This window comes from Vombatus ursinus, unplaced genomic scaffold (assembly GCF_900497805.2).
Source record: "Vombatus ursinus unplaced genomic scaffold, bare-nosed wombat genome assembly UNPS02014785.1, whole genome shotgun sequence".
In the NCBI taxonomy this organism is placed as follows: domain Eukaryota; kingdom Metazoa; phylum Chordata; class Mammalia; order Diprotodontia; family Vombatidae; genus Vombatus; species Vombatus ursinus.
Genome location: NW_020954563.1, coordinates 5401822 through 5427834, shown reverse-complemented (window position 1 = coordinate 5427834; position 26013 = coordinate 5401822). Strand labels below are relative to the sequence as shown.

The following is a 26013-nucleotide window of genomic DNA, read 5'->3' as shown; positions in this document are numbered from 1 at the left end:
GCAGAAGAAAAATAAAATGTTCTGCCAAACAAAAAAGTCTGATATTATAGTCAGTATTTCATTGCATATAATCGTGGAATCTCTGGATCAAAGGATATGGACATTTGAGTTACTTTCTTTGCAAAATTTCAAATTGCTTTCTAAAATAGTTGGACCAAAAAGCAGTTCCACCAACAATTTATTAATGTGCCTATCTTCCCCACAACCCCTCTAACATTTACTGTTCCTATTTTTTTTGTCATCTTTGTCCTTTTGTTGGGTGTGGGGTGAAAACTCAGGGTTGTTTTATTTGCATTTCTCTTATTATTAGTTATTTAGAACATTCTCTCATGTGGTTAATAATTAGTTCTCTATTTTCTTTTGAGAATAGCAAACAGAATTGGTTTTGTTTCTTCATTTGCCTTTATTTTCATTTTCAAGACTTTGAAAGTAGAGAATGAAGAGTCAGGCCATGCATATTATATAGTAGCTGCTATTACCACTGTTGCTGGAGGGCTATCTAACTTTCTTTGTCCCCAAGAATGATATAATACTAACAAAGCAAGAAATCAATGATTTGCCTATGCCCTTCAACCATTTTTCCAGGGATATTTTCATACAGTCTCAGACTTCAACAGATTATAGAGGGATATTTCAATGTACTTCATCGAACTTTTGGGTTCTGTTTCCATGTGGTAGAAGAAACTCAATATACTTTTCCTTCTCCATCCTTCTTGATTAAGCCAAATAAATTGTATCCAGCCATTTGGGAAAGCATGAAGGAAATGCTTTTTTAAATGACTCATCAATCCTTTAAATTTCTTTTATTTGTTGTATGTGTATTCTTAAACTGTTGGAGCCTTAGGACATCTTAAGATAATGTTGGTATTAATTTATTTGATGTGAGTAATTTTAAAAGAAAATATTTGTAATCTAGATTTATTTCTATAGCAATATTACTGAATTGTAAAGTAATTATAGCTCTTTTAAGGCATCAGTATAGTACCAATACTTTCATTTTGAGAATAAAAAGAACACTTTGGAGGAATTTTATTTTCCTAGTTTAAATTTCATATGCTAATTTGGAATGTCTAGTTTCTTTCTTTTCTTTCTTTTTTTTTGTAAAGAAAATATAGGTTTTGTTGTAGTTTTTTTTTTTTCCTTTTTGGTGAGGCAGTCTGGGTTAAATGACTTGCCCAGGGTCACACAGCTAGTGTCAAGTGTCTGAGGCCCAATTTGAACTCGGGTCCTCCTGACTCCAAGGCCAGAGCTCTATGTACTGTGCCACCTAGCTGCCCCTGTAGTCCTTTTTTTTTCTTTTTAAATAGTATTTTATTTTTTCTAACTATATGTAATGGCAATTTTAAACATTCATTTTTTTAAAATTTTGAGTTCCAAATTTTCTCCCTCCTTCCCTCACCAAACTCCTCCTTAAGATGGTAAGTGGTTTGATATGTTATATATGTACAATTATATAAAACATGTTTCTATATTAGTCATGTTGTAAAAGAAGAAACAGGCCAAAAGGAAAAAAACCATGAAAACCATAAAGAAAGTAAAAATAGTATGCATCAATCTGTACTCAGACTCCATCAGTTCTTTCTCTGGATGCAGATAGCATTTTACATCATGAGTCCTTTGGAATAGTCTTGGATCATTGTATTGCTAAGAAGAGGTAGGTCATTCAGAGCTCATCATCACACAATGTTGCTGATACTGTGTACAGTGTTCTCTTGGTTCTGATCGCTTCACTTTTCATCAGTTCATGTATATCTTTCCTGGTTTTTCTGAAATCCTCCTCTTTGTCATTTCTTATAGCATAATAGCATTCCATTCCATTCATATACCACAACTTGTTTAGCCATTCCCCAATTGATGGGCATGCCCTCGGTTTCCAATTCTTTGCCACCACAAAAAGGGTTGCTACAAATATTTTTCTACATGTAGGTCCTTTTCCCTTTTTATGATTTCTTTGGGATATAGACCTAGTAGTGGTATTACTGGATCAAAGGGTGTTCACAGTTTGATTGCCCTTTGGACATAGTGGAACATCTAGTTTCAAGCAAAACCATATTTTGAGTTGGCCACAAAAATATCTGTCTTTGAAATCTGTATGATTATTCATATTTTCAATCCAAAATCCATCTCTTCAATCATTTAAAAATTCTCAAAGTTAACAAATATCTTACTGTCTTTTTCTTTCATGACACTAAAGCAAATGTAAAGAAGAAACACCAAGAGGGCTGGCTTATACCTGAAGGTTTTAAAAATTAGATAACTTAAATCAATCAACTCCTAGAGTATGTACTTCCTGTCTATACCACTCATTTGATGCTTACTATATAGTATTTGATATTACTAGTTGTATTTTATGTATATGTGTCTTATTTATCCAATTATGTTGTTAGTTTCTTGGAAGCAGGAACTGCTTCTTATGCATAGCTCCCATAGTGATTATATAGAACCATATATAGAATTTCTTTTTCAATACTTTCAAAGATCTGTGATTTCTTTAATATGAAGTATTCCTTCTGCCAGCACAGGTCACAATTCTTCCATGTCTTAGATGGTCCTAAAATTTTTTTAAATCAAATATAAAGACCCCTTGGTCTACCTTCTTCTCTATCTTATAGGTTGGGTCCCTGGGGAAAAGGTGCTCTGTTTTCACACTCCTAAAACTATATGTGTGTTTGACTTGGTTCTAGTCACCCAGATGATATGATGACTTCAAAACAAAGGCATTTTCTAAAATGGTACAGCAAGAACAGTAGCAGAACATCTCCCCTGTAAATCTGGGGTGTCTTCTACAAATAGATATAGCATCAGTGGGAGAAGTAAATGCATAAAGAGTTCATAAGTGGAGAAGCACATACATAGAGAGCATATTGCCACGGCTGTTTTAGGAGGAGGCAGCTCATGCCTCTGAAGGTTCTAGGTCCTTTGATATTTTTGCCTTGCTCCTGCCAATCTTGGTCTCAGTCTTCAGTTTGTCACTATCAGATGATGCTGGTCTAATGCATCCTGCATGATACTGCTTTGCTACTTAGTGAACTGTAGTCATACTGCTTCTAATTTTGGGCTGAGTTGACAGCCTGGGGTACTACTATACACTTTTTAAAGAACCAGAACTATTGTACACCCTAAGACCAGTGTGAATCTTAGCTCCAGGACCTGCTTTATCCTCAGCAGGACCCAAGTTCCAGGACTCTCATTTACTTTTTAACTGACTGTGTTTCACATGATATTTCCACATTCTTCTGCTGCAAGATACTATTGCCAGTTGCAGGAGTTGATTGAAAAATCCTCTTTTTCCCTTCTGTGCCCACCAAAAGGGGGGAGGAAAAAGATGAAGAGTAAAGTGTCAAAAGCTTCCTCAAGAGCTATATTCTTCCTTCACAATTGGCTCTCTTCTCAACCAACTCCACAACTTGATTGCCAGAAGGGTCAGCTCTTTAGGTGCTCCCCCCGCCCCTGACCCCGCCAAGTAATGTGGCTGATCCTTGAACCACTAGAAGTTGTTTATCTTTATCAGTTGTCCTTCTGCAGTAGCAAGTGCCCCATACTACTGTCAGCTTGATTGTTGAATTTCCTTCCTCTGTTGTTCAGGAAAATTCCTACATATCTCCTTTGTACCTCCTCTGTATAAATATTTTATTGTTGTTCCTTCCTTCCAGCATCACTATCATTTCTCAGGGATTCTTCCCATCTCCCTGCAAATCCTACTTTATGTCAAAGAAATACAATTAAATAAAATAAGCCATCACATTGGACATAAGTAGATCATCTTTATGGATTTCTGCAGCCCTACTAAAGCTTATCATGAAGTGATGGTTCTGCTTGGTAAGTGGGAGTGCCCAATGGAGGCAGAGAAGTGAGATAAACAAGTGAAGATGCACTTATATTTCCCCACTATTTCAGAGGCAGAATTAAGCTAGAGTTTTCAAGAAGGAATGATCAATATAAGACTAACAGCAAACCTTTTCCTTTTAGGCAGATTGATTTAGCCACAAAGAGAATAACTGACCTTATTGTGCACAAGAAAAGATATAAACTGCAACTGGTTAACATAAAGGTATTCTGTGTGTACTGGTGGTGTAGTCATCACTTGAAAGAGAACCTTGTGGGGGTAGGGATGTCAGTTCAGCTGAAGTGTGAATTTGTGACAGTGGGGTTTGTGTTGGAAGGATAATTCAGATACAGTCTAGGCTATAAATCCATGTGAGCAAATTGAGCCTCTGCCCTATCCATCTAAGATGTGCTTTAGGGGCCTCAGACATTAAGGAGGCTTTCTATTTATGATGATGCACTTAGCTAGGCTGTTATTTGGACAACAGTTTTTCACCAGACTCATGTTGGAAACTTTTCCAACTTGATAGAACCTAGCAGAATTTGCATTTCACTGACATTCCCATTTCTGGAATGCTCTCCCTTTTCATTTCTACCTTCTGGTTTCCCTGGCTTCCTTCAACTCCCAGCTAAAACCCTGCCTTCTGTAGGAAGCCTCTCTCACTCTTAACTCTAGTGCCTTCCCTCTGTTGATTATTTCCTAATTATCCTGTAAATACTTTGTATATTGTCTCCCACATTAGATTGTGAGCTTCTCCTCAAGGGCAGGAACTGTCTTTTGACTTTCTCAGTATCCTCAGTACTTAGTACAGTGCCTAGCACATATACACTGAATAAATGCTTTTTGACTGATTGACATGGCCTTTGAGAACCTGAGTTTACTTCCATACCATGATAAGTCAGACAACAAACTTTTTTGGGAGTTGAGAGATGGAATGTCATGTGTGAGAAGCAGCAGATAGGAAGGTCAGTGAAGCTGGATTGCAGAAAAAGTATGGAAGGTAATAAAGTGTAAGAAAATTGGATAGGGAAGAAAGTATGAGGTTATGAAGGACTTCAGATGCCAAGTAGAGGATTCTATACTTCATCCTGGAGGTAACAGGGAACCACTGAAGTTTTCTGAGTAGAGGCAGTGTCATGGTCAGAACTGTTTTTAGAAAATCCCTTTGGAAACTAAGTGGAGGATGAAGTGGAGAAGTGGAGTGAGGAGAGACTGGAGGCATGGAAACCAACCAGAAGACCATTACAGTGTTTATACGTGTACAGAGGCACTCAACTAATTGATTTCTTATACTGCATATGTTTAGTTTTGGAGGGAAAAAGACTAAGAGGGGGAAGATGTTATTGTCAGTAAAGGGAACAGTATGAGTATTTAGCATGAAGGAAAACAGGAAAAACACAGGGTATGTTTAGGGAATGATGGGTAGTTCAGTTTCCTAGAACTTGGGGAACCTAGGGAACATTAAGAAATAGGTTGAAAAAGATAGATTGGAACCAGAGCATACCTTGTATTTTATTTTGTAGGTAATAGGAATTTATTGAAAGATGTAGGGTTTTATTTTTGTTTTTATCAATGGAGTGGCATCATCACTTAGGAAACTTTTGAATCTGTGTAGTTGAGATGTGATGAGGGCCTGAACTAGATTAATGGCAGTGAGCATGGAAGGGAGAAACAGATTCAGAAGATTTAACTTGAAAGAACAAAGACTGAACTCATTTATCTCATAATAAAGTGTTAACAGACCCATCTGGAGGACTCCATCTGAATCTAGAAGCTGGAAATGCAACAGAACTCCACAACCTCCTGCCCATTGGTGTTTTACTGGGAAGTGACCATGGGACCAGCAAAGCAAGACTTAGCAACAGCCTCTGGGAAGAAACAACTCACCACGCTCACATGTCCAGCAAAGACCACCCACCTGGCAAAGACTGCCTGCCATTTGAGATAATCAGGGAGCAGGCCTGGCAGAAGCAGTGCACATGTCTTAACAACAGTTTTGATGTGAGGAGTGAGGAAGGAGGAGACTGATGACTTTTCACTTACTGGTGAAAAAGAGAATCATGTTGCCATTAACAGATGAAGATAGGCATTTGAAGGTTACAAAGGAATTAGTTCGTTTTTAGGCATGTTAAATTTGAGTTGTTGGGGGTTGTACTTGGGGCACCTCCACCTTGCACAGTGGATTCCCTCGATTAGGCTACCCCATGTTTCAGGGTACTCTGTAGGTCTGCATTCCCCAAAACCACAGCTTACAAGTGCCCCACTGTTTACCTTTATTCATCAGCTAGAGAACATGATTAATTTAAAATCAGGACAATGTAATGAAATTACATGGTAAGAAAAGTATTAATAAAATATTCCTCCCATAAACCTGGGGTACCCTTTGCCACTAATATGCACATCCTCACTGAGAAGAGGGAACACATCTAGGGGACATGTATGGAGATGTATGTGTATAGGGAACAAGTATGATTGGAGCACAAGCATGGAGGGTCAAGTTGTGCCCCCTGCGCAAGACCACTTTCTTCTAGCAGTGTCATTACACTGCTTCTGCCAGGCTTGCTCCCTGCTTATCTCAAGTGGCATGCAGTCTCTGCCACGTGTGTGGTCTTTGCTGGACATGTGAGTGTGGTGAGTTGTTTCTTCTCCACTTTGTTCTCATGTGGCTGTCTCTACTCTGCTGGTCCCATGTCACTTCCCAGGGCAACACCACTGGTCAGGAGGAGTTCTGTTCCACTTCCCCTCCTGGCTTCAGATGTAGTCCTCAACTGGTGCATTAACTCTTCATTATAAGACAGAGGGTTCTGCTGTTGGTATTTAAAGTCAAGGCAGTAAGCATTTATTAAGCTTCTATTGTGTGCCAGGCACTGTGCTAAGCACTGTAAATACAAAGATAAAAACAAAATCCATCCTGCGTTCAAGGAGCTTACATTCTACTGGAAGAAAACAACATCCACACAAATAAATAGATAAAATATATACAAAGTAAATACAAAATAATTTTGGGAGTAAAGTGCCACTAATAGCATGTTGAATAAAATAGGAAAAATCTTTGCCAAAAATACTGGCAATTGACCTGGACTCCAAATCCAGTTTTTTATTCTGTTGTACTACACTAGGTTAATGAGGCCCTGAAAGGGGCAGTGGAGTCCAACGTTTTTTTCTTCTACAATTCTTTTTAAAAAGTAAAAGTTCTAATATAGTCTCATTGGAATAGAATTGGAGAGGAGGGAAACCTTCAGGATATTTTTCCAGCAATAAAGTCTTGTTTCTTCAAGTTATTTGTTGTTGTCATTGTTTTTACTATAATGTCTATCTCCTCTATAGAAAGACATTCCTTACCCTGGGCCAACCTTTTGTCCTCTTCATAGAATACTCATGAAGTTCTCCATAGATATACTATAGTTTTCTGCTGGGTTTCTTGTAAAGTTGCCCTTCCTCCTTTGGCCTGGTCTCCCAATGTTGACACTCCCACTGCTCCTTGCTCCTTTGGAGACACTGCTAAAACACTGAGAAATCCAAACTTTCCCCATACCCTCTGATTAAAAGTGGAGGGCAAGGAGTAATACAGATGTTCTTCACTCTGTTTCCCCCATCCCAGTTTCCCAAATAATTCCCTTTCAGGGGCTCCACTGAACTATTCTTTCCTCCAGGCTGCAAGGCCCTGGAAAATGTGCATTTTTTAACTAACTTGTCTTATTAATCCAAGTCCCACGGGATGTGACTGAGTCTCTTCAGTCAATCCCAATTCAACTGCTGTGCAGTGTCATTCAAATTTATCCAATGGTTTTTCACTCTCTTCTCACCTATTTAACTAGGTTGTTTGTACTTTAATGCCTCTGATTTATTTATTCAAAAGATTTAACAATAATAGCTAATATTTATATAGCACTTACAATAGCCAGGCTGTGTATTAAGCACTTTACAATTATATCTCATTTGATCTTCACCTACCTCCCAACCCTGGGAGGTAGGTGCTATCATTATCCTCATTTTGCAATTGAGGAAACTGAGGCAGATGGAGATTAAATGGCCACATTTGAACTCGGGTCTTAATGACTCAAGGCCTAGGACTCTATCTGCTGAGTCAGCTAGCTGTCTAGGCCTTAGCCCATACTTCTGATTAACTGATTAAATGGAGAAGTGTTGCTCTCACTTACTGAGGTAGAGGTATAAAACACCCCTCTTACATATGGTTCCCTGTGGTTTTATGTGTTTATGCCATTTCTTTAACTAGACTATAAGTTCATTGATTACACGGGGCTATATCCTATACTACTTTTGTACCTCCTCTAATTTCTAAATATAGTCCTGGCAAGTTGTAGGTCCTCAAAAGTACTGTGCCTAACTTTGACAGAGTAATTATTTTTTTTAAGGTAATAATGACAGATCAAAGTGGGAAAAGAAATTTTTGTTTGTCATAAGTTGCTGTTTTATTGAGCTTCTATTAGGAAGTTTTAGGACAACTTAATGCATGCCTTTCTCAGTTGATCCAACTATTAGCCATTGTTTAGATGAACTCATTCTTTAATGAAATAAAATATTTCAGTGCCTTTGTTACTTTCTAGCTGATCAAAATCATCCTTTTTCTAGGAAATGTTAATGAAAACTAGTACTGAGACTGCTGAAGTTTTCATTGGAAACAACAGAATTCTTTGATTTACCATCTGCCCCTGTAATGGAACAGTTATTTTTGGTGATAGTTGACCACCATTTAGAGATGGACATAGGTAAGTTGTAATTATTTTTTGAAGAATAGGCCAAATTGTGTGGCTTTGGAAGCATTTATCCTTCAGCTTTCAAAAGGTTAAAATTTTTAAAGTTAAACTTATGCTTTGGTAGAAGCAAATATTAAATTATGTTTGAGGAAAAGTATTGCTATTTTGTTAGAGGTAGATGAGAAGATATGATATTGTTCGTGGTATATAAAGTGTACCCCACAGCTAAACACTTAGTGTAGGAGAATTGGGCAGAACAAGAGTACTGAAAAATTATTTCAAAATGTTCTCAAAACATTCTGATCAGAAAGAAAAATGTTCTGGGATATTAACCATTTACTAAAAAAAATCGAACATTTGTTTCTATGATATTTACTTAAACTTTTTACATAATTGAGCTTGGCATGCCAGCATTCTTTTTCCTCATTGGATTTAACACCATCATTTAGCTCAGGAACTTGTGAAATGATTGATGAACCTAGTCTTTACTAAATAAAATTAAAACCACTATAAGTATATTTGCATGCAACATATCCAGGAAACTTTTGATCTAAAAATTTATCGTTGCTCCTCTGGTCAATAACGTTCTTCAACTTTTCTGGATATAAAGTCATGAAATCATAGAGTGTTAGAGTTTGGAGGGACCTTAAAAGATGAGAGAATTACGGCCAAATGCATCAAGTCATACCTCTTGCTAATCACTAATAAAGTCAATACTAAATGCTTTTCCATTATTTAAAATTTCCCTGTTATTTAAATTTTTTCTGGTTTTTGCTCCCTTGTTAACATTGCAATGTCATGAGAACTTAAGCAAAGTCTCTAACATGTTGAGTGACTCCCCAGTGGTGAACTTATGGAAGGATACAGATATGAATCACACAGGACGGGCAAACATGTATGGGTTGCAATCTGCATTATTGGAGGCAATACCCACAGTGATGAGAACACAGATCCATTTGAATGTTCAGTGTGGAAAAACTTCCCATTTTCTTTTAAAATTGTTAGGTATGAAACTTTCCATTTTCCTGCAATTTCTCTTTCCACCTCAAAAACTTATCTTTCCCTGTCCCCAGCAAAAGAATAGGAGCATGTGGGGAAAGAGTAAGAGGGAATATTCTCTAGTTAACTTGGTTTATAAGAGTAATATCTGAGGAAATTTCTATACTATTTCAAAAACATTTCCCTTTTATAAAAGCTTTTATAAGCCACATATCTGGGTGCTTAAAATGTACCCAGTTCTCAAAATATTCTTCACATACATGTGATATGATAGATACTCTGCCCTTGAATTATTTGGGAATTAGTCTTATTTGGTTCTGAGCTATGCTTATAAACTACTGAATGTCATCTCTTTTCTCTCTGGCTACCTAGCAGCCTGTTCTGCTCCCAGCCAAACTATCTCCCTGCACGTAAGACTTGTTCCTAAGAGGACATAACCAACCAAAGATGGGAAGCCTGCGGCCTCAAGGCCATATGTTTGAGGCCACAGGTTCCCCACTTTTGACTGGACAATCCAATGGAAACTGAGAACGAGGCTATTTAACAAGTAATTAAAGCTTAGAATAAATGTCTCAGAGAGAGTTGAGATCTTGGACATGGAATGGTAGTGCCTCATGCTGATGAAGGAAGAATTCATTTTATAGGGGAGAGGATGGAAGGAAAGAAGGACCAAGCATTTATATAGTGTCTACTATGTGCGAGGCACTGGGCTAAGCCCTTCAAGAAGTGAAGATGAGGGGGTCATGCCCCCATGGCAGGTGGGCACTGCTGTCACCTAAATCTACAACCTCAGAGCCGTCCTCAGCTCCTCACTCTGCCTTATCCCATACACCCAGTGAGTTGCTGTGTTTTTTCTAATTTACCTCCACATTTCCCACATTTTTTTCTCTACTCACATATTACCACCCCAGTTCGGACCTTTACCTCATCTGGACTGTTGTAACAACCTCTTAATTGAGCTCCTGCCTCAAATCATTCCTCTGTCCAATCTGTCCTTCACACAACTGCTAAAGTTATTTTCTTAAAGTGCAGGTGTTACCATGTCACTCACTTGTGCACTAAATTCCAGTGGCTCCTTGTCATCTCTACGAGACAGTGTGGTACAGTGGAAAGAGCTCTGGCTCTAGATTCAGAGGACCTGGGTTCAAATGTCACTTCTAATACTTCCTCTGTGATCTTGACTGAGCCATTTAATTTCCCCAGACTCTCATCTTCATCACTTTCTTCGTGTGTGAAAGGAGGGGATTGGACTAGATGCCTTCTGAATCCCTTCTTGCTCCAGACCTTTTTTCTCCAAACTCTTGTGTTTTATATTTTAAAAGCTCTTCATAACCTGACCCCAACATACTTCTCCTGTCTTATTACGTATTATTCCTGTTCATAATACATTCTTTTCCTTGCCCTCTTACTGTTTCTTATACATGGTTCCCTCTACTTTTGCACATATTCGTCTACCTGCCTTGAATGCACCTCCTAACTAGCATCTGATTTCCTTCAAAACTCAGCTCAAGCCACCTTTATCATAAAGCTTTCCCTGGTTCCAAAGCTTAGTACTTTGCTGTCAGTTATCTTGCATGTATTTTGTATATACTTATATTTTATATGTATGTGTGTGTGTGTATGTGTGTGTGTGTGTGTGTGTATGCTGTAACTCCCAGTAGAATGTAAGCTCTGTGAGGGCAAGACTTTTTCCTTTCTGTCTTTGTATCTCTGTTGCCTGGCACATAGGCACTTAATAATTGTTTGTTGATTGATTGATTGGAGTGTCCAGTTCTGAGAACAGGTAGTAAGCATTTTTGGTCAAAGTGTAGAATGTTTGAAGGGAAGTAATATGAAATAAGTCCGCAAAGGTAGGTGGGAGTCAGGTTTTCAAGAATGCCAAGCTGAGGAGTTTGTGTTTTATCATAAAGACAATAGGGACACTGAAGTTTTTGAGCAGGAGAGTGACATAGTTAGACTTGTGTTTTAGAATTGCTAGTTTGGCATAACAAGGGAGACCAATTAGGAGGCTATTACAGCAGCCCAAGGGAGGGCTGATGAGGGTCTTGTGAGCATAGAAAAGGGGACTGGCATGAAGGATATTGAGAGAGAGTTTATAAGACTTGGAAACTGGTTAGCTAGAGGGCTAGGGAGAATGAAGAAGCATAGATGACTGATGTTATAAAACAGAGTGACTGCAGAGATGGCTTCCTTGAAGTCCTAACTAAAATCCCTTCTACAGGAAGCTTTTCCCAATCCTTCTCCATTATAGGAGGAGGATCCAGCAAAGGAGACAGAGCGGGGGTGGTTGGATAGATAGGAGGAAAATTAGGAGAGAGTGGTGTCCCAAAAACCTAGAGAGAAGAGAGTATCAAGGAAAAGAGAGTGATCAACAATGTTGAAGGCTGCAGAGAAGGTTGAAGAGAAGGAAGATTGAGAAAAGGCCATTGGATTCAGCAACTAAGAGATCATCAATAATTTTGGAGAGAACAGTTTTAGTGAAATGATAAGATCAGAAGCTAGATTGTAAGAAGTTAAGAAGAGAGTGAGAGGAGAGAAAGTGGAGGCACCAATTGTAGATGGGCTTTTCAAGAAGTTTAGCTACAAAGGGCCAAAGAGATATAGAATGATAGCAGGGATGGAAAGATCAAGTGAGGGTTTTTCAGGATAGACTACACATGGGTGTGTTTGTAGGCGGCAGGAAATGAGCCGATAGGAAGAGACTAAAAATAAATGAAAGAGTAGGCATGGCAGGGGGCATTGTGTTGGAAGAGAGGAGATGGAATGGGATCACTTTAACAAGTTTAGGGTTAGCCTTGATAAGGAGTAAGGCCTCTTCTTCATGTGAAATGGGTGAAGGAGAAGTGACAGAAGGTATCTGAGTGATAGGAGATGAGGAAAAAGGAGTTCATGGCAAATAACCTCAGTTTTCACTAAGAAACGAAGAGAAAATAAAATGATGATGGGTACAAGAATAAAAAATTCTTAGAGGATGAGTTCCTATCGTGTCTAATCTAGTCGTCACCAATATAAAAAGTAGCCACTTGTACTTCTTGTTGGCACAGTTCTGGGTGTCTAGTTGGGCTTTTGTTACATCCAAGATTGCAAGTTCCTTCCCTTGTACTGGCCTATTTATTGAGTTGGTGCTTGTGGCTGGTACCTTCTGGTGCTCAGGCTCTTCCTCCACAGCAGCTATACAGCCTAAATACACTGACCTCTTGGTGCCTATTCTTATCAGCTGATTCTGGTTTTCTGTCTCATATAGCATGTGGCTGCTGCCTCATTTCTGTATGGATAGCTAGCTGACAGGTGCAGAGCTTAAACTGTCACCATTTATTTCTGAGCACTGCTTGTAGTTCAAACTAACCCTCTGCTAACTTCACAGATAAGATTCTTATTGGCTCATGTAGCTTCCCCTGAGACTTTTTAAAATGATACTTTTGCAATAGGAGATCTTATTTTATTTTTTTAATTAGGCAATTGGGATTAAGTGACTTGCCCAGGGTCACACAGCTAGTAAGTGTCAAGTGTTTGGTTTGAGGCCGGATTTGAACTCAGGTCCTCCTGACTTCAGGGCCGGTGCTCTATCCACTGCACCACATAGGTGCCCCCACAATAGGAGATTTTAAAGCATATATTCCAACTGACATGATTAATCCTCACCAAGGGGAATGTTCCTTTATTCAAGAAGGACTCACTACCTGTGGTCTTTATCTCAAACTCTTCTTTTAGGATGTCTAGGGAATACTCCCAGGCCTCCTCTGACAAAGGCCAATTCCACTTGAAAAGGTAAATATACACTCATTTATTATACTTGGTTTTAATGAGGATATCCTCACTCAAGTAGAACAGACTTCTCTGACCTATGGGAAAAAATGCATGGTCTTGTTCAGAGAGATTTTATTAATGTGAGTGTAGTGTTAAGTATATGTGGCAAGTTTTGTTTTTGGCTTTTGTTTTGCTGTCTTCAGCATTATCGTGGCTGGCAAAATAAGTATAATTGGCTTTTAGTTACTGGATTGGGTTTTTATAGACACTGCAAGTAGGTTATTTTAAAATCAGATACTATTTTCCAATTGAAGTTCAACTTGATTGTGAGTGGCAAGATCATGTATATAGTGCTTCAAGGGACCTCAGAAATCATCTAATTCAGCACTCAAATTTTACAGATGAGGAAACTGAAGCCTCGGGAAGTTAAGTGACTTTGTCCATTTAAGGGTCACACAGTTTCAGGAGGGAGATTTGAGCCCAGGTACTCATCTCCAGAGTGATTTTTCTTTTTGTTTTACTATACTGGCTCCCAAATCTGTTTGTTAATTGATCCTTATACATTGTGATTCTCTTTGATGGTAAATATCGATTGGTCCACATGTAAAGGGTTACTGTCTGACTAATATTTGGAAATTCAACTCGAGACATAAGAACCAAAGAAATTCTAGCCACCCTTCAACCTTATTTAATAATCCTATGGATGTTTCCTTTATGAGATGTGTAATTTCATTCTCTATTTCTCTGAAGATTTTTTGCTGCTTTTTTAATTTCTGGTTTGACTTCCTATCCTTAACTTTTTTAAGCTAGAATTTTTCTCCTATACTTTGTCCAAAATTATCTTGATATTTGTTGTGCATACAAGCAAATAATGCCCAAGGTATATTTATAACTTTAAATAGCTTTTTTCTTAAGAAAAAAATGCCTATTGTTGCTAGTATAGAGTAATTCCTGGTTGAAGGCAATCCTAAATAGCAGTCTCAGGCAATTTAATCTAATTTAACCATGATTTTTGGAGGAAATAATGAATATATTAGTAGCTTAACTTTATATAGCTACCATGCCCCTGCTACATTTATTTATGAAGTGTTCTGAGGATATTCCCCTTGTTAAACTTTGGCTAGTTTTTCATATTCAGTATTCTTGCATTGAGATGTCTTCAGAACTTTTATTGATGCCTTTTTATGTTAGTTACTTCCTGATACACCCCCACCTACCTACCCAATGAGTCCTGAAACAAAGAAAAACAATGACGTATGTTAACACTGACAAAGTAACTAAGTCTGACAATCCAATGGTTTGTGTTACATCCTCTGTTCTATAGAACCAAGATTGTACATTAAAATCTGAGCTTTGCTTTCATTTATGTTATAGTGATTGATTCATATATTGTTCTGATGGTTCTTCATAATTTCATAAGAGTTTTTTCATATTTCTCTGAATTCTTCATATTTGCTTGTTCTTTACTGTAATAATTCTATTATTTCATTATTGTATCAAAAATTCCATCATATTAACATTCTCAAAATTTTCTTTGCCATTCCCCATTTAATAAGTGGCCTCTTTGCTTCCAGCTTAATGCTACCACAAAAATCCATGTGTTAGTATATGGATGTTTCTTTATTTTTCTATGTCCATTAGTGGGATCACTGGATCAGAAGCTATGAACAGTTTAGTGGCTTTATTCAGGTAGTTCTGAAATGTTTTCTAGAATGGTTGGGTTATTTGCAGTTTCATTAAGAGGGTATTCATGTACCTATCTTCCCATAACTTCTCCAATCTTTATTGTTTTCAGTTTTTATCTTCTTTGCCAATTTGATGGATGTGAGATGAAGCCTCAGACTTGTTTTAATTTGTATTTATTTTTAATGACTAGATAATTTTTTTTCATGTAGCTATTGATCCTTTCTATTTCTTCTTCTGAAAACACTTTAATATCTTTTCACTTTTAGATTCTGTCTACCTCTGGGCTACTGTGTTTAATTTTTTTCTGGGTTAAGCTTATCTAATCAGGTTTATTAATCTACTTTTCTATTTTCTAACTACTATCAAATAGTTTTGATGATTACTGCTTTATAATATAGTTTAAGATATGATACTAAAGGGTTGGTTGGGACTATTTTTTATTAATATTTTATTTTTCCCCAATTACATGTAAAAATAATTTTAACATTCATTTTTTTAAAATTTTGGGTTCCAAATTCTCCCCCTTCCTCTCTTTCCTCCTCACTAAGAAGGCAAGCAATTTGGTCTAGGTTATACATGTGCAGTCATGCAAAATATATTTCCCATATCAGTCATTTGGGAAAGAAAACACAGACCAAAGGGGCAGGGGGAAACCTAAGAAAAATAAAGTAAAAAAAAAAAAGTATGCTTTGATCTGTTTTCAGACTATCAGTTCTTTCCCTGGAAATGGATAGCATTTTTCATCATTAAGTCCTTCAGAATTGTCTTGAATCATTATATTGCTGAGAATAAAGTCATTCACAGTTGATCATCATATGGTATTCCTGTTACTGTGTACAGTGTTCTCCTGGTTCTGCTCATTTCCTTTTACATCAGTTCATGGAAGTCTTTCCAAGTTTTTCTGACAGCTATTTGCTTGTCATTTCTAAAGTGTAATAGTATTCCATCACAATCATATACCACAACTTGTTCAGCCATTTCCCCATTGATGAGCATCTCTTCAATTTCCAATTCTTTACCACCACAAAAAGAGCTGCTACAAATATTTTTGTACATATAGGTCCTTTTCCTTTTTGTTTTTTTAATCTCTTTGGAATGCAAACCTAGTAGTGATATTGCTGGGTCAAAGGCTATGTATAGTTTTATAGCCTTTTGGCCATAGTTCCAAATTGCTCTCCAGAATGATTGAATAGGTTCAAAACACCACCAACAGTGCATTAGTGTCTCAATTTGTCATTTCCCAAGGGGCAGCTAGGTGGTACAGTGGATAGAGCACTGGCCCTGGAGTCCAGAGGACCTGAGTTCAAATCTGGCTTTAGACGCGTAACACTCACTAGTTGTGTGACTGTGGACAAGTCACTTAACCTCAGTTGCCTCACCCCCCTCCCCAAAATTGTCATTTCCCTTTTCTTTCAGTCAATCTGATAGGTGTAGAGTGGTACCTCAGAGTTGTTTTAATTCGCATTTTTCTAATCAATCTTGATTTAGAACATTTTTCATGTGATTACAGATAGCTTTGATTACTTCATCTGAAAACTGCTTGTTCATATCCTTTGCCTGTTTATCATTTGGGGAATGTCTCTTATTTTTATAAATTTGACTCAGTTCTCTATATATCTGAGAAGTGAGGCCTTTATCAGAGAAACTTGCTTTGAAATTTTTTCAGTTATGACTACCATGTATTTTTCTTCATTCTATTTGCCCCATTTATCCTGCACTCTCTCCTTTCACCCTGTCCATCCTCAAAAGTGTTTTACTTCTAACTACTTTCTCTCCCCATCTGTCCTTCCTTCTATCAGCCACCACTACCCCCGTTCTCTTATCTTCTTCCCTTACTACTTTCCTATAGGGTAAGATACATTTCTATACCCAGTTAACTGCATGTGTATGCTATTCCCTCTTTGAGCCAGATCTGATGAAAATAAGGTTCAAGTGCTCCTCCTCACCTTCCCCATCTTCCCCTTCACTCTAAAAGCTCTTTTTATGCCTCTCTTATATAAGATAATTTATCCCCATTCTTCCTTTTCCTTTCTCTTGGTACATTCCTCTTTCTCACCCCTTAATTTTTTTAGATATTATCCCATCATATTCAGTTCATGCCCATGCACTCTGTCTTTGTATACTCCTTTTGCCATAATAATGAGGAAGTTCTTATGCCTAAAGTACTATAAAACTGTGCATACCCTTTGATGCAGCAATACCACTGCTAGGTCTATATCCCAAAGACATCCAAAAAAAGGGGAAAAGATCTATTTGTACAAAAATATTTATAGCAGCTCTTTTTGTGGTGCTTAAGAACTGGAAATCAAAGGAATACCCATCAGCTGGGGAATGGCTAAACAAGCTGTGGTATATGATTGTAATGGAATATTATTGTGCTAGAAGAAATGATGATTTCAGACAAACCTGGAAAGACTTACTTGAACTGATGCATAGTAAAGTGAACAGAACCAGGAGAACATTGTACACAGTAACAGCAATATTGTTCGATGAAGAATTGTGAATGACTTAGCTTTTCTCAGCAATACAATGATCCAAGATAATCTCAAAGGACTAATATGAAGCACACTATCCACCTCAAGAGAAAGAACTGAAATTGTTTGAATATACACTAAAGCTATTTTTCACCTTCTTTCATTTTTTTCTTCTATTCAAATCTTCTTGTACAAAATGATTTATTTGGAAATGTTTTACATAATTGCACATATATAATCTATATTTGCTTACCATTTCAGGGAGAGGGAGGGATAGAATTTGGAACTAAAACTTTAAATAAAAATATAAAAAAATTAACTACTAATAGGCAAAAAGGAGAGATCAATAGATTAGCTAAATATACCAGACATCACATCCAATGTGTATAAAAGATTAATGTTTAATAAATCTATGGGGGAAAAATAATGAGAAAGTTCTTAGTAGTTACAAATATCATCTTCCCATGTAGAAATGTAAACAATTTAACTTTATTGAATCCCTTATGATTTTTCTTTTCATTTACCTTTTCACGTTTTTCTTGAGTCTTATATTTGAAAGTGAAATTTGCTATTCAGCTCTGGTCTTTTCATCAAGAATACTTGAAAGTCCTCTATTTCATTGAATTTCCATTTTTCCCCCTGAAGGATTATATTCAGTTTTGCTGGATAGGTGACTCTTGGTTGTAATCCTAGCTCTTTTGCTAGGAATATCATATCCTTTCCTCTGGAATATCATATTCCAAGTCCTCTGATCCTTTAATGTAGAAGCTGCTAAATCTTGTGTTATTCTGACTGTGGCACCATGATATTTGAATTATTTCTTTCTGGTTGCTTGCAATATTTTCTCCTTGACCTGGGAGCTCTGGAATTTGGCTATAATATTCCTGGGAGTTTTCATTTTGGAATCTCTTTCAGGAGGTGATTGGTGGATTCTTTCAATTTCTATTTTACCCTCTGGTTCTAGGCTATCAGAGCAGTTTTCTTTGATAATTTCTTGAAGGATGATGTTAAGGCTCTTTTTTTTATCATGACTTTCAGGTAGTCTAGTAATTTTAAAATTATCTTTCCTGGATCTATTTTCCAGGTCAGTTGTTTTCCAATGAGATGTTTTACATTTTCTTCTATTTTTCATTCATTTTATTTTGTTTTATCATTTTCTTGATATCTCAAGGAGTCATTAGTTTCCATTTGCCCAATTCTAATTTTTAAGGAATTATTTTCTTCAGTGAACTTTTGTACCTTCATTTCCATTTGGCCAATTCTAGTTTTTAAGAAGTTCTTTTCTTCAATTTTTTTATATCTTTTTACATTTGGCTGAATCTGGTTTTTGAAGTGTTTTTCTCTTCAGTGGGTTTTTGTGCCTCTTTTACCATTTAGCCTGTTCTGTTTTTTAAGGTGTTATTTTCTTCAGTATATTTTGTGCCACCTTTACCAAATGGTTTTCTCTTTTTTCATGGTTTTCTTGCATCACTCTCATTTCTTTTCCCAATTTTTCCTCTACTTCTCTTACTTGACTTTTAAAATCCTCCTTGAGCTCTTCCATGACCTAACACCAGTTCATGTTTTTCTTTGAGGTTTTGGATGTAGAAGTTTTTACTTTGTTGTCTTCTTCTGCATTTTTGTTTTGATCTTCTCCATCACCACAGTAAATTTCTATGGTCAGCATTTTTTTGTTGTTGTTGTTTGCTTATTTTTCCTGCTATTTCTTGATTTTTAACTTTATATGTTAAAGTTGGGCTATACTTCCAAGGTGGAGGGGACACTGTCCTAAGCTTCAGGTTTTTTGGGCAACTGTTTTCAGAGCTAATTGTGGAGGTCTGTAAGTTTTTATATCTTCTCAGGTGACACAATCTAAGGAGAGGTATGTTTATTCATCTCCTGGCCTCTACTCTGGTCTATGGGTGACCACAAGTGCTTTTTCCTGCCCTGAAACTGTAACCAGAATTCCTACTCCCCTGTGGCCTCAAGCTGTGGTATGCTAGTGCTCCTTCTTGTCCTAGGACCATAACCCAATACTATAGTCTAGATCTGCGTATAGGAAGTGCTAGAGTCCTGCAACCCATGCCAGCAAAGGGACCTCCTTATTCTCCTCCTGATCAGTTGTCTGACCTTCTTACTGTCTGTGGACTGAGGTCCAGAAGCCATCACTGCAGCTGCTGATTCAGTCATCCCCAAGACCTGCCGCTGGTTGGCTGAGACACAACCTGCACTCCACTCTCACCCCAGTATGACAGACCTTTCCTATCATCCTTGGAGTAGAAAGTTGTTGGGCTGGAAAATTGCTTCACCCTATCCTTTGGTGGATTCTGTAGCTCCAGAATTCATTGTGAGGCATTATGTAAAGTTTGGAGGGGAATTTGGGAGAGTTCAGGCAAGTCCCTGCCTTTTCTCTGCCATTTTGGCTCTGCCTCCCCCCACCAAAGTGGGACTATTTTAGAGATAGATCTTAGTTTATATGTGATATGCTACCAATCATTCTCCTCAGTATGTATTTATTAAATAGTTAAATATAGTTCATGGCCTTTATCAGTAGCAGAGAAAAGTGTAAATAAAAACAGTTCAATATAAAATGGAACCAGAAATCCCCAAGTTCTTATCCCGCCTATCACTAGAGCCATGTGTAAATCAATTACTTATTCCTTCTCTGTGAAATTAATATTTTACTATTCTGCAGTTAATATAAAAATTATTTTTGTAAAGAATTTTGGAGATGATAAGCAATGCACGAAAGTTGTTGTTTAGTTGTTTTTCAGCCGTGTCTTGCTCTTTGTGATCCCATTTGAGGTTTTCTTGGCAAAGATACTGGAATGGTTTACTGTTTCCTTCTCTAGCTCACTTTACAGATGAGGAAACTGAAACAAACAGGGTTAAGTGACTTGCCCAGAATCACACAGCTAGGAAGTGTCTGAGACCAAATTTGAACTTAGAAGGATGAGTCTTGCTGACTCCAGGCCTGGCACTCTATCCCCTGTGCCACCTAGCAACCTATAAAGGTTAGAAATTATTATTATATCAAAGAAAACTAAAGTTACATCATAGGTTTTCTGTGACCTCACAAGCACCTCTGGATTTGCTGTCATAGTTACCATGTGGCTGTTGGAACTCAAGAGCTTTGTAATGTTACTGCATTGGGAAAATCCCTTCACTGCCCTAGCTGCAGCCAGGAGAACTCAAAGACAGATGATCCCAAGTGGGTTCCTTCTTAGACTAACAGTTACAAGAATTGGTGCTTCATTTTCGTTTTTTGGAACTGGTAAAACTTTATCCTTGATGGAGGAGCCATAAGTAGTTTTATTTATCCTGCTAGTTGATTGATTGCTTTACAAGTAAATGTGGGGACTGAAATTGATTGATTTCTGTATTTTGTTTGAAAGTTTATACTTTAAGTGAAAAAAACCCTCTAAATTCCGTTTGGAAATGAGAGAACCATGATTTTCTGAAAATTATAATTTTTAAGGCAACTAAATAAGGAAAGCATTACTAAATTGCAGTCATTCTCTCATGGGCTATCACAACTGTAGCAAGAGCACTGTACTTAGGAATCAGTAGACCTGGTTGAAATTCTGGCTTTGCCACTTTTTATTTGTGTGACCTTGAACAAGTCAAGTCATCTCTTTGGGCTTTTCTTTACTCATCTATGAAATGAGAGGGTTGGATTAAATGATCCCTAAGGTCCTTTTCAGTTCTAACATTCTATGATTCTAGATTTTTGCTCAGTCCCTTTGTAATATTTCTTTCTTAAAAGTCTGATATGCCCCTAAACTATACATTGAGAGTGCCTGAAATGTTATCATCAAACTAATGCTCAAGATCAAGAAAATTCCAGTGGCTACAGAATAATATCTGTAAACTTTTTTTAAGTCAATGAAAAGCCTTTATTAACAACTTTAAAATAGAGCCCCTTGATTAAAATTCCTCTTATCATCCTCTAATTAAAAAAAAAGCACTTCAGCTTGTTCTAATGTTATTTATCTGGAAAGTAATTTAACGTTTGAAGAGACACCTTGCTTAAGAAAGTATAAATGCTTTCTTAAGAATAATAATAATAATCCTGCATTTTTCTAAATGAAGGTAATGCTGATGACTGACGCTCAACCATGTCTAATGTTTCTCCAAGAGTGGTGATGGATAAATCTTTCTTCTACTCCTATTTATGAACATACATTTGCAAGCTGGCCAAATCAGTTAAAGGTGTAAGTCAGGAGTCAAAGAATAGAACAAAGCTAGCTCACAGATGATAAAATCCACAGCTTTGGGCATTTGCACTATGTTCTAGTCAACTAGCTATAACACTAAATGTCAGTTATGATAGAGTGTAGCATTAAAAGTTTTATTATAAAAAGGTCTGCTAAGAATAACAGAGTGGGGGCAGCTAGGTGGCGCAGAGGATAGAACTGCAGCCTTGGAGTCAGGAGGACCTGAGTTCAAATCCAGCCTCAGACACTTGACACTTACTAGCTGTGTGACCCTGGGCAAGTCACTTAACCACAATTGCCTCACCAAAAAGCAGAAAAAAAAAAAAGAATAATAGAATGGCAACTCTAGATTAAATGTCTTCATTAATGAAATTGAAATAGATAAGTATGAATTTTTAGATTAAAATATTTGTAGCTTCTGGTTTTTATTAGATTTGTGTTAAGGATTTCCCTATTGTGATGTACGTAGGGTAGTAGTTTTAGTTATGGGAAAGATCCATTGTATAATCACAAGCACTTATATATATTTTTTTCTTTAAACTTTTTAAGGAAAAAAGGTGAGGAATTCTGATATTTTGAACTACTGGTCTTAGTAAAATAATTAAAAGGGAAAGGAAAGTCATAACTTAAAACAAAACTATAGAACTAACCAAAAGCTCAACTGCTTCTTAGTCTTGAACGGCTTAGCATACACCTAAGTCTTAACTTTCACTAATTGCTTTTTGTTGATCCACTGAACTTACTCAATCCCCACGGTCCAGTAACTCATTCTCAGATTCATAGATTGTCTATAACTCTTCCTTCTTCCTGTGATTCTTTCACTTTCAGGCCTTTTCATTGACCATGAGCATCTTAAGCAAAGAATCTTCTTGTAGGAGAAAGAATGTGAAATTCTAATTAAGTGACTTTCAAACTTTTATTTCACAGAATCTGTGGAATCTCTGAAACATGGCTAGGGCTTTGTTAAAAGAAAGTATAGTCATAGATAGACTTGGTGTCTGCTCCTTCATCTTTAGGCCCCAGTATAGTACTACTTCAAAAGTTGGAGTTTAAGATATAAAAAATTACCACCCCCCCCAAAAAAAACCCAGAAAATTTGTACGACCTGAAACTGTAAAGACCACTAATCTAAACAACTGATTTTTGCTATTTCTGCTGAGCTGTGGTAAAAGTTTAGGTTGAGAAAGATGGTGAATCTCCTGGGTAAAAGGAGGTTTTGAAATTTTACATTTTAATTATCCTCTCTGTATCTAGCCCTTATTATATAATCAAGTGCTAGTTCTAGTTTCAATTATGCATCCCAGCATCTGCTTACATTTTTAATTCCATTATGTTGCTTTTTTTATTGTGTTTAGCTTTTTATCTAGTATAGATAGCTACTCTTTGGTTCCCTTAATGCCTAATTAATTTTGCTAGCTTTTTTTTTTTCCACAGCTCTTATAAAAAGGCTTGGCATGAGAGAAAATTGAAACTATTTGGCCGAAATGCCCACTCTGTTTCTGAGTGATTTTCCCCTATGAAACTTGATGCTATGTTTCAGTAATAGAATTTATTCTGTTTTACATAGGGCTGAATTGTAACCACAGGTGCTGCGACAAAGAACACTTTAAAGATGCATAAAAGTCTGTTTAAAGTGAAGAGAAAGAACTGGATAAAATAATGAGGTAAGGAAAGCTTTTATTTCTCATCTAAATAAAATACATCTGAATCTTAAATTTTGTTGCAACTCCAGCTTTTATAATTTTGCATTCATTGATGTAATGTGAATATCATTAATGAGAAAAACTAGACAAATGTATAACTTATGGTGCTTCTGTACATGATATGCTTTTTGGTTGCTTGTAAAGGTCCCTTTCCTTTAAGAAAATTTTCCCTGCTAATTTTGCTGAACAGAAAGCTTTTTTGTTTGTTAAAAAAAATCAAGAAGATAAAGAGCACACAAATTAGGATAGATGGGAAGGCAAATCTGGTAGGAACATAATAGATATTAATAGTTTGATTAATGTTGTCTACACAAAAAAGAGATTTGATTAGTCTTTGAGACTCTGAACTTGTTGAATATATTTTGTGTCTGTTATTGCAATTGATAAGCCCATTCTGGTGATTTATTTTTTTTTTTTGGTGAGGGCAGTTGGGGTTAAGTGACTTACCCAGAGTCATACAGCTAGTGACTGTTATGTGTCTGAGGTCGGATTTGAACTCAGGTCCTCCTGACTCCAGGGCTGATGCTCTATCCACTGCGCCACCTAGCTCCCTTGCCCCAGCGATCTATTTTTTAACTTTAATGGAAGACCTATTTTTGTGCATCACTATTTCATTTTTAATTTAATTCAACTAATCAGGTATTTCTTAAGCACTTAACAACATATAGAATTCTAGACTACAAACTCTGAGATAACCTGAAAATCTAAATTAAATACATATCACTTAAATTGCAAACATATAAATATGTATTATATTTTAATTTCTTTGTGCCCTAATAAATTCTCAGGAGGAAGAAAAAAGGTATTTGACTATAAGATTGATAAAATTTATATTAAGGCAATGAAGTAAATATTAATAATAAGACATAGCTTATCCTAAAGGAACATAGAATTTAATAGGGAAAACAATATAGACAAAGAGGAAATGAACATGAATACAGATATTTTCCCCTTTATGAAATAGGTGTGTTCTAATGCAATTAATGTCTTTTAAAAAAATTCATCATATTTTTATTTATGACTTTTATGTCACATTCATTTCTAATTTTATCCCTTCTATTTTTCTACCCAGGGGGCTATCCCTCATAACAGAGTTTTTAAAAGAGAGGAAAAAATAGTTCAACAAAACTAACCAGTATATATACACTGTGTCTGGTAGCATATGCAAAATCGCATACCCATAGTCTTCCATTTCTACTGTGGTAAGGAGGTGCATTTTCCTCATCTCTCTCCTTTGGAACTATACTTGGTCATTAGAATTACACAGGAGCAGCTAGGTGGCGACACGGATAGAACTCTAGCCTTGGAGTCAGGAGGACCTGATTTCAAGTTCAGCCTCAAACACTTGACACTTACTAGCTGTGTGACTCTGGGCAAGTCACTTAACCCTGATTGCCTCAAAAACAAAACAAAACAAAACAAAAAAACAACAACAACAAAATGGGGCAGCTAAGTGGTGCAGTGGATACAGCACTGGCCCTGAAGTCAGGAGGACCTGAGTTCAAGTATGGCCTCAGACCAAACACTTGATACTTATTAGCTGTGTGACCCTGGGTAAGTCACTTAACCCCAATTGCCTAAAAATAAAAAAATTAAAAATTTAAAAAAAAATAATTACACGTATTCAGTCTATATTTTTAGCTCTTTGCATTTATGCTGTAGTCAGCCATTGTGGGGTTTAGTGTGTGTGTGTGTGTGTGTGTGTGTGTGTGTGTGATACTTATTGTCAGTGCTTTGAAGACAATTGTGTTTCTTGTCTCCAAGTTACATAACAACACCAATAGAATATTGATATTAAAAACATGGGCCTTTGTTTCTAGAAGAAATTTGGGGTCATTAAAGGAGCTTTGTCATTTCCTGAACACAATCTAACCTGCTCTCCTCTTATTTAATTCTTGGCCCAACCCATTTTCTATGTGTACTGTTTGTCCTGATGTATATATGATGGAGAAGTTCTATGGAATGTCCAGATAAACTGTATGTCATCACTTGAGCAATAGATATTTTGTATTCACTTGATTTTTCCTTTGTGGATGATCAGACCAAACTCTTTTGAGGGGTCACAGAACTCTTACAGGAGCCTTTGTGTTACCATGTGCTTGATGTAACATCTGGAGGACATCATCATCTAAAGAAAACCCCTCTTCAACATGGCCTGCACTGGATCTCCTCCACTACAGTGGCAAACACTTTTGGCAAACATACATCTCCCTGTTTTATACCTCACCTGGTGTTTCTGATCAAAGGGTCATTGAGCAATGTTATCTCTGTAGTTACTCACATCTTTTAAAGAATCTTGACTGATCTGGACATATATTTAGACGACACTTTGTTGAAAGAGAGTCTTTAAGGTGCTGTTTTCTTCTACCAGTTCAAATGCTTTTTTAAAAATAAAGCAATAAGCACAGTAGAATCTTGGAGTCTCTACATCCTTCAGTCAGTTGTGTGGTGGGATGGAGAAACATTTATTAAGCACTTACTACATGTATATTATATATCAGATCCTATGCTGAGCACTGGGGGGATACAAATAGAAAACAATACAATCCTTGCTCCAAAGGAGCACATATTTTCATTAGGGCAGATATCCTGCATAAGAAGGTTCAGTTTCAGGGTAGATGGAAAGGTCAAGCGTACTTTGGGGAGTTGGTTGGTTGGTTGGTT

At 36.9% G+C, this 26013-nt stretch overlaps 1 protein-coding gene across 4 annotated transcripts in view; it reads left to right on the top strand.

Moving 5' to 3' along the window:
* ZHX3 (zinc fingers and homeoboxes 3) overlaps positions 1–26013 on the top strand; it is a 155939-nt gene that overhangs the window by 47159 nt on the left and 82767 nt on the right. For 3 of the 4 annotated variants that reach the window (XM_027867048.1, XM_027867050.1, XM_027867049.1), the window contains 2 exons: positions 8420–8556; positions 23214–23310. The gene's annotated coding sequence lies outside the window, so the exon portion shown is untranslated. The remainder of the gene's footprint in view (positions 1–8419; positions 8557–23213; positions 23311–26013) is intronic. The other variant, XM_027867051.1, reaches the window with a different exon arrangement.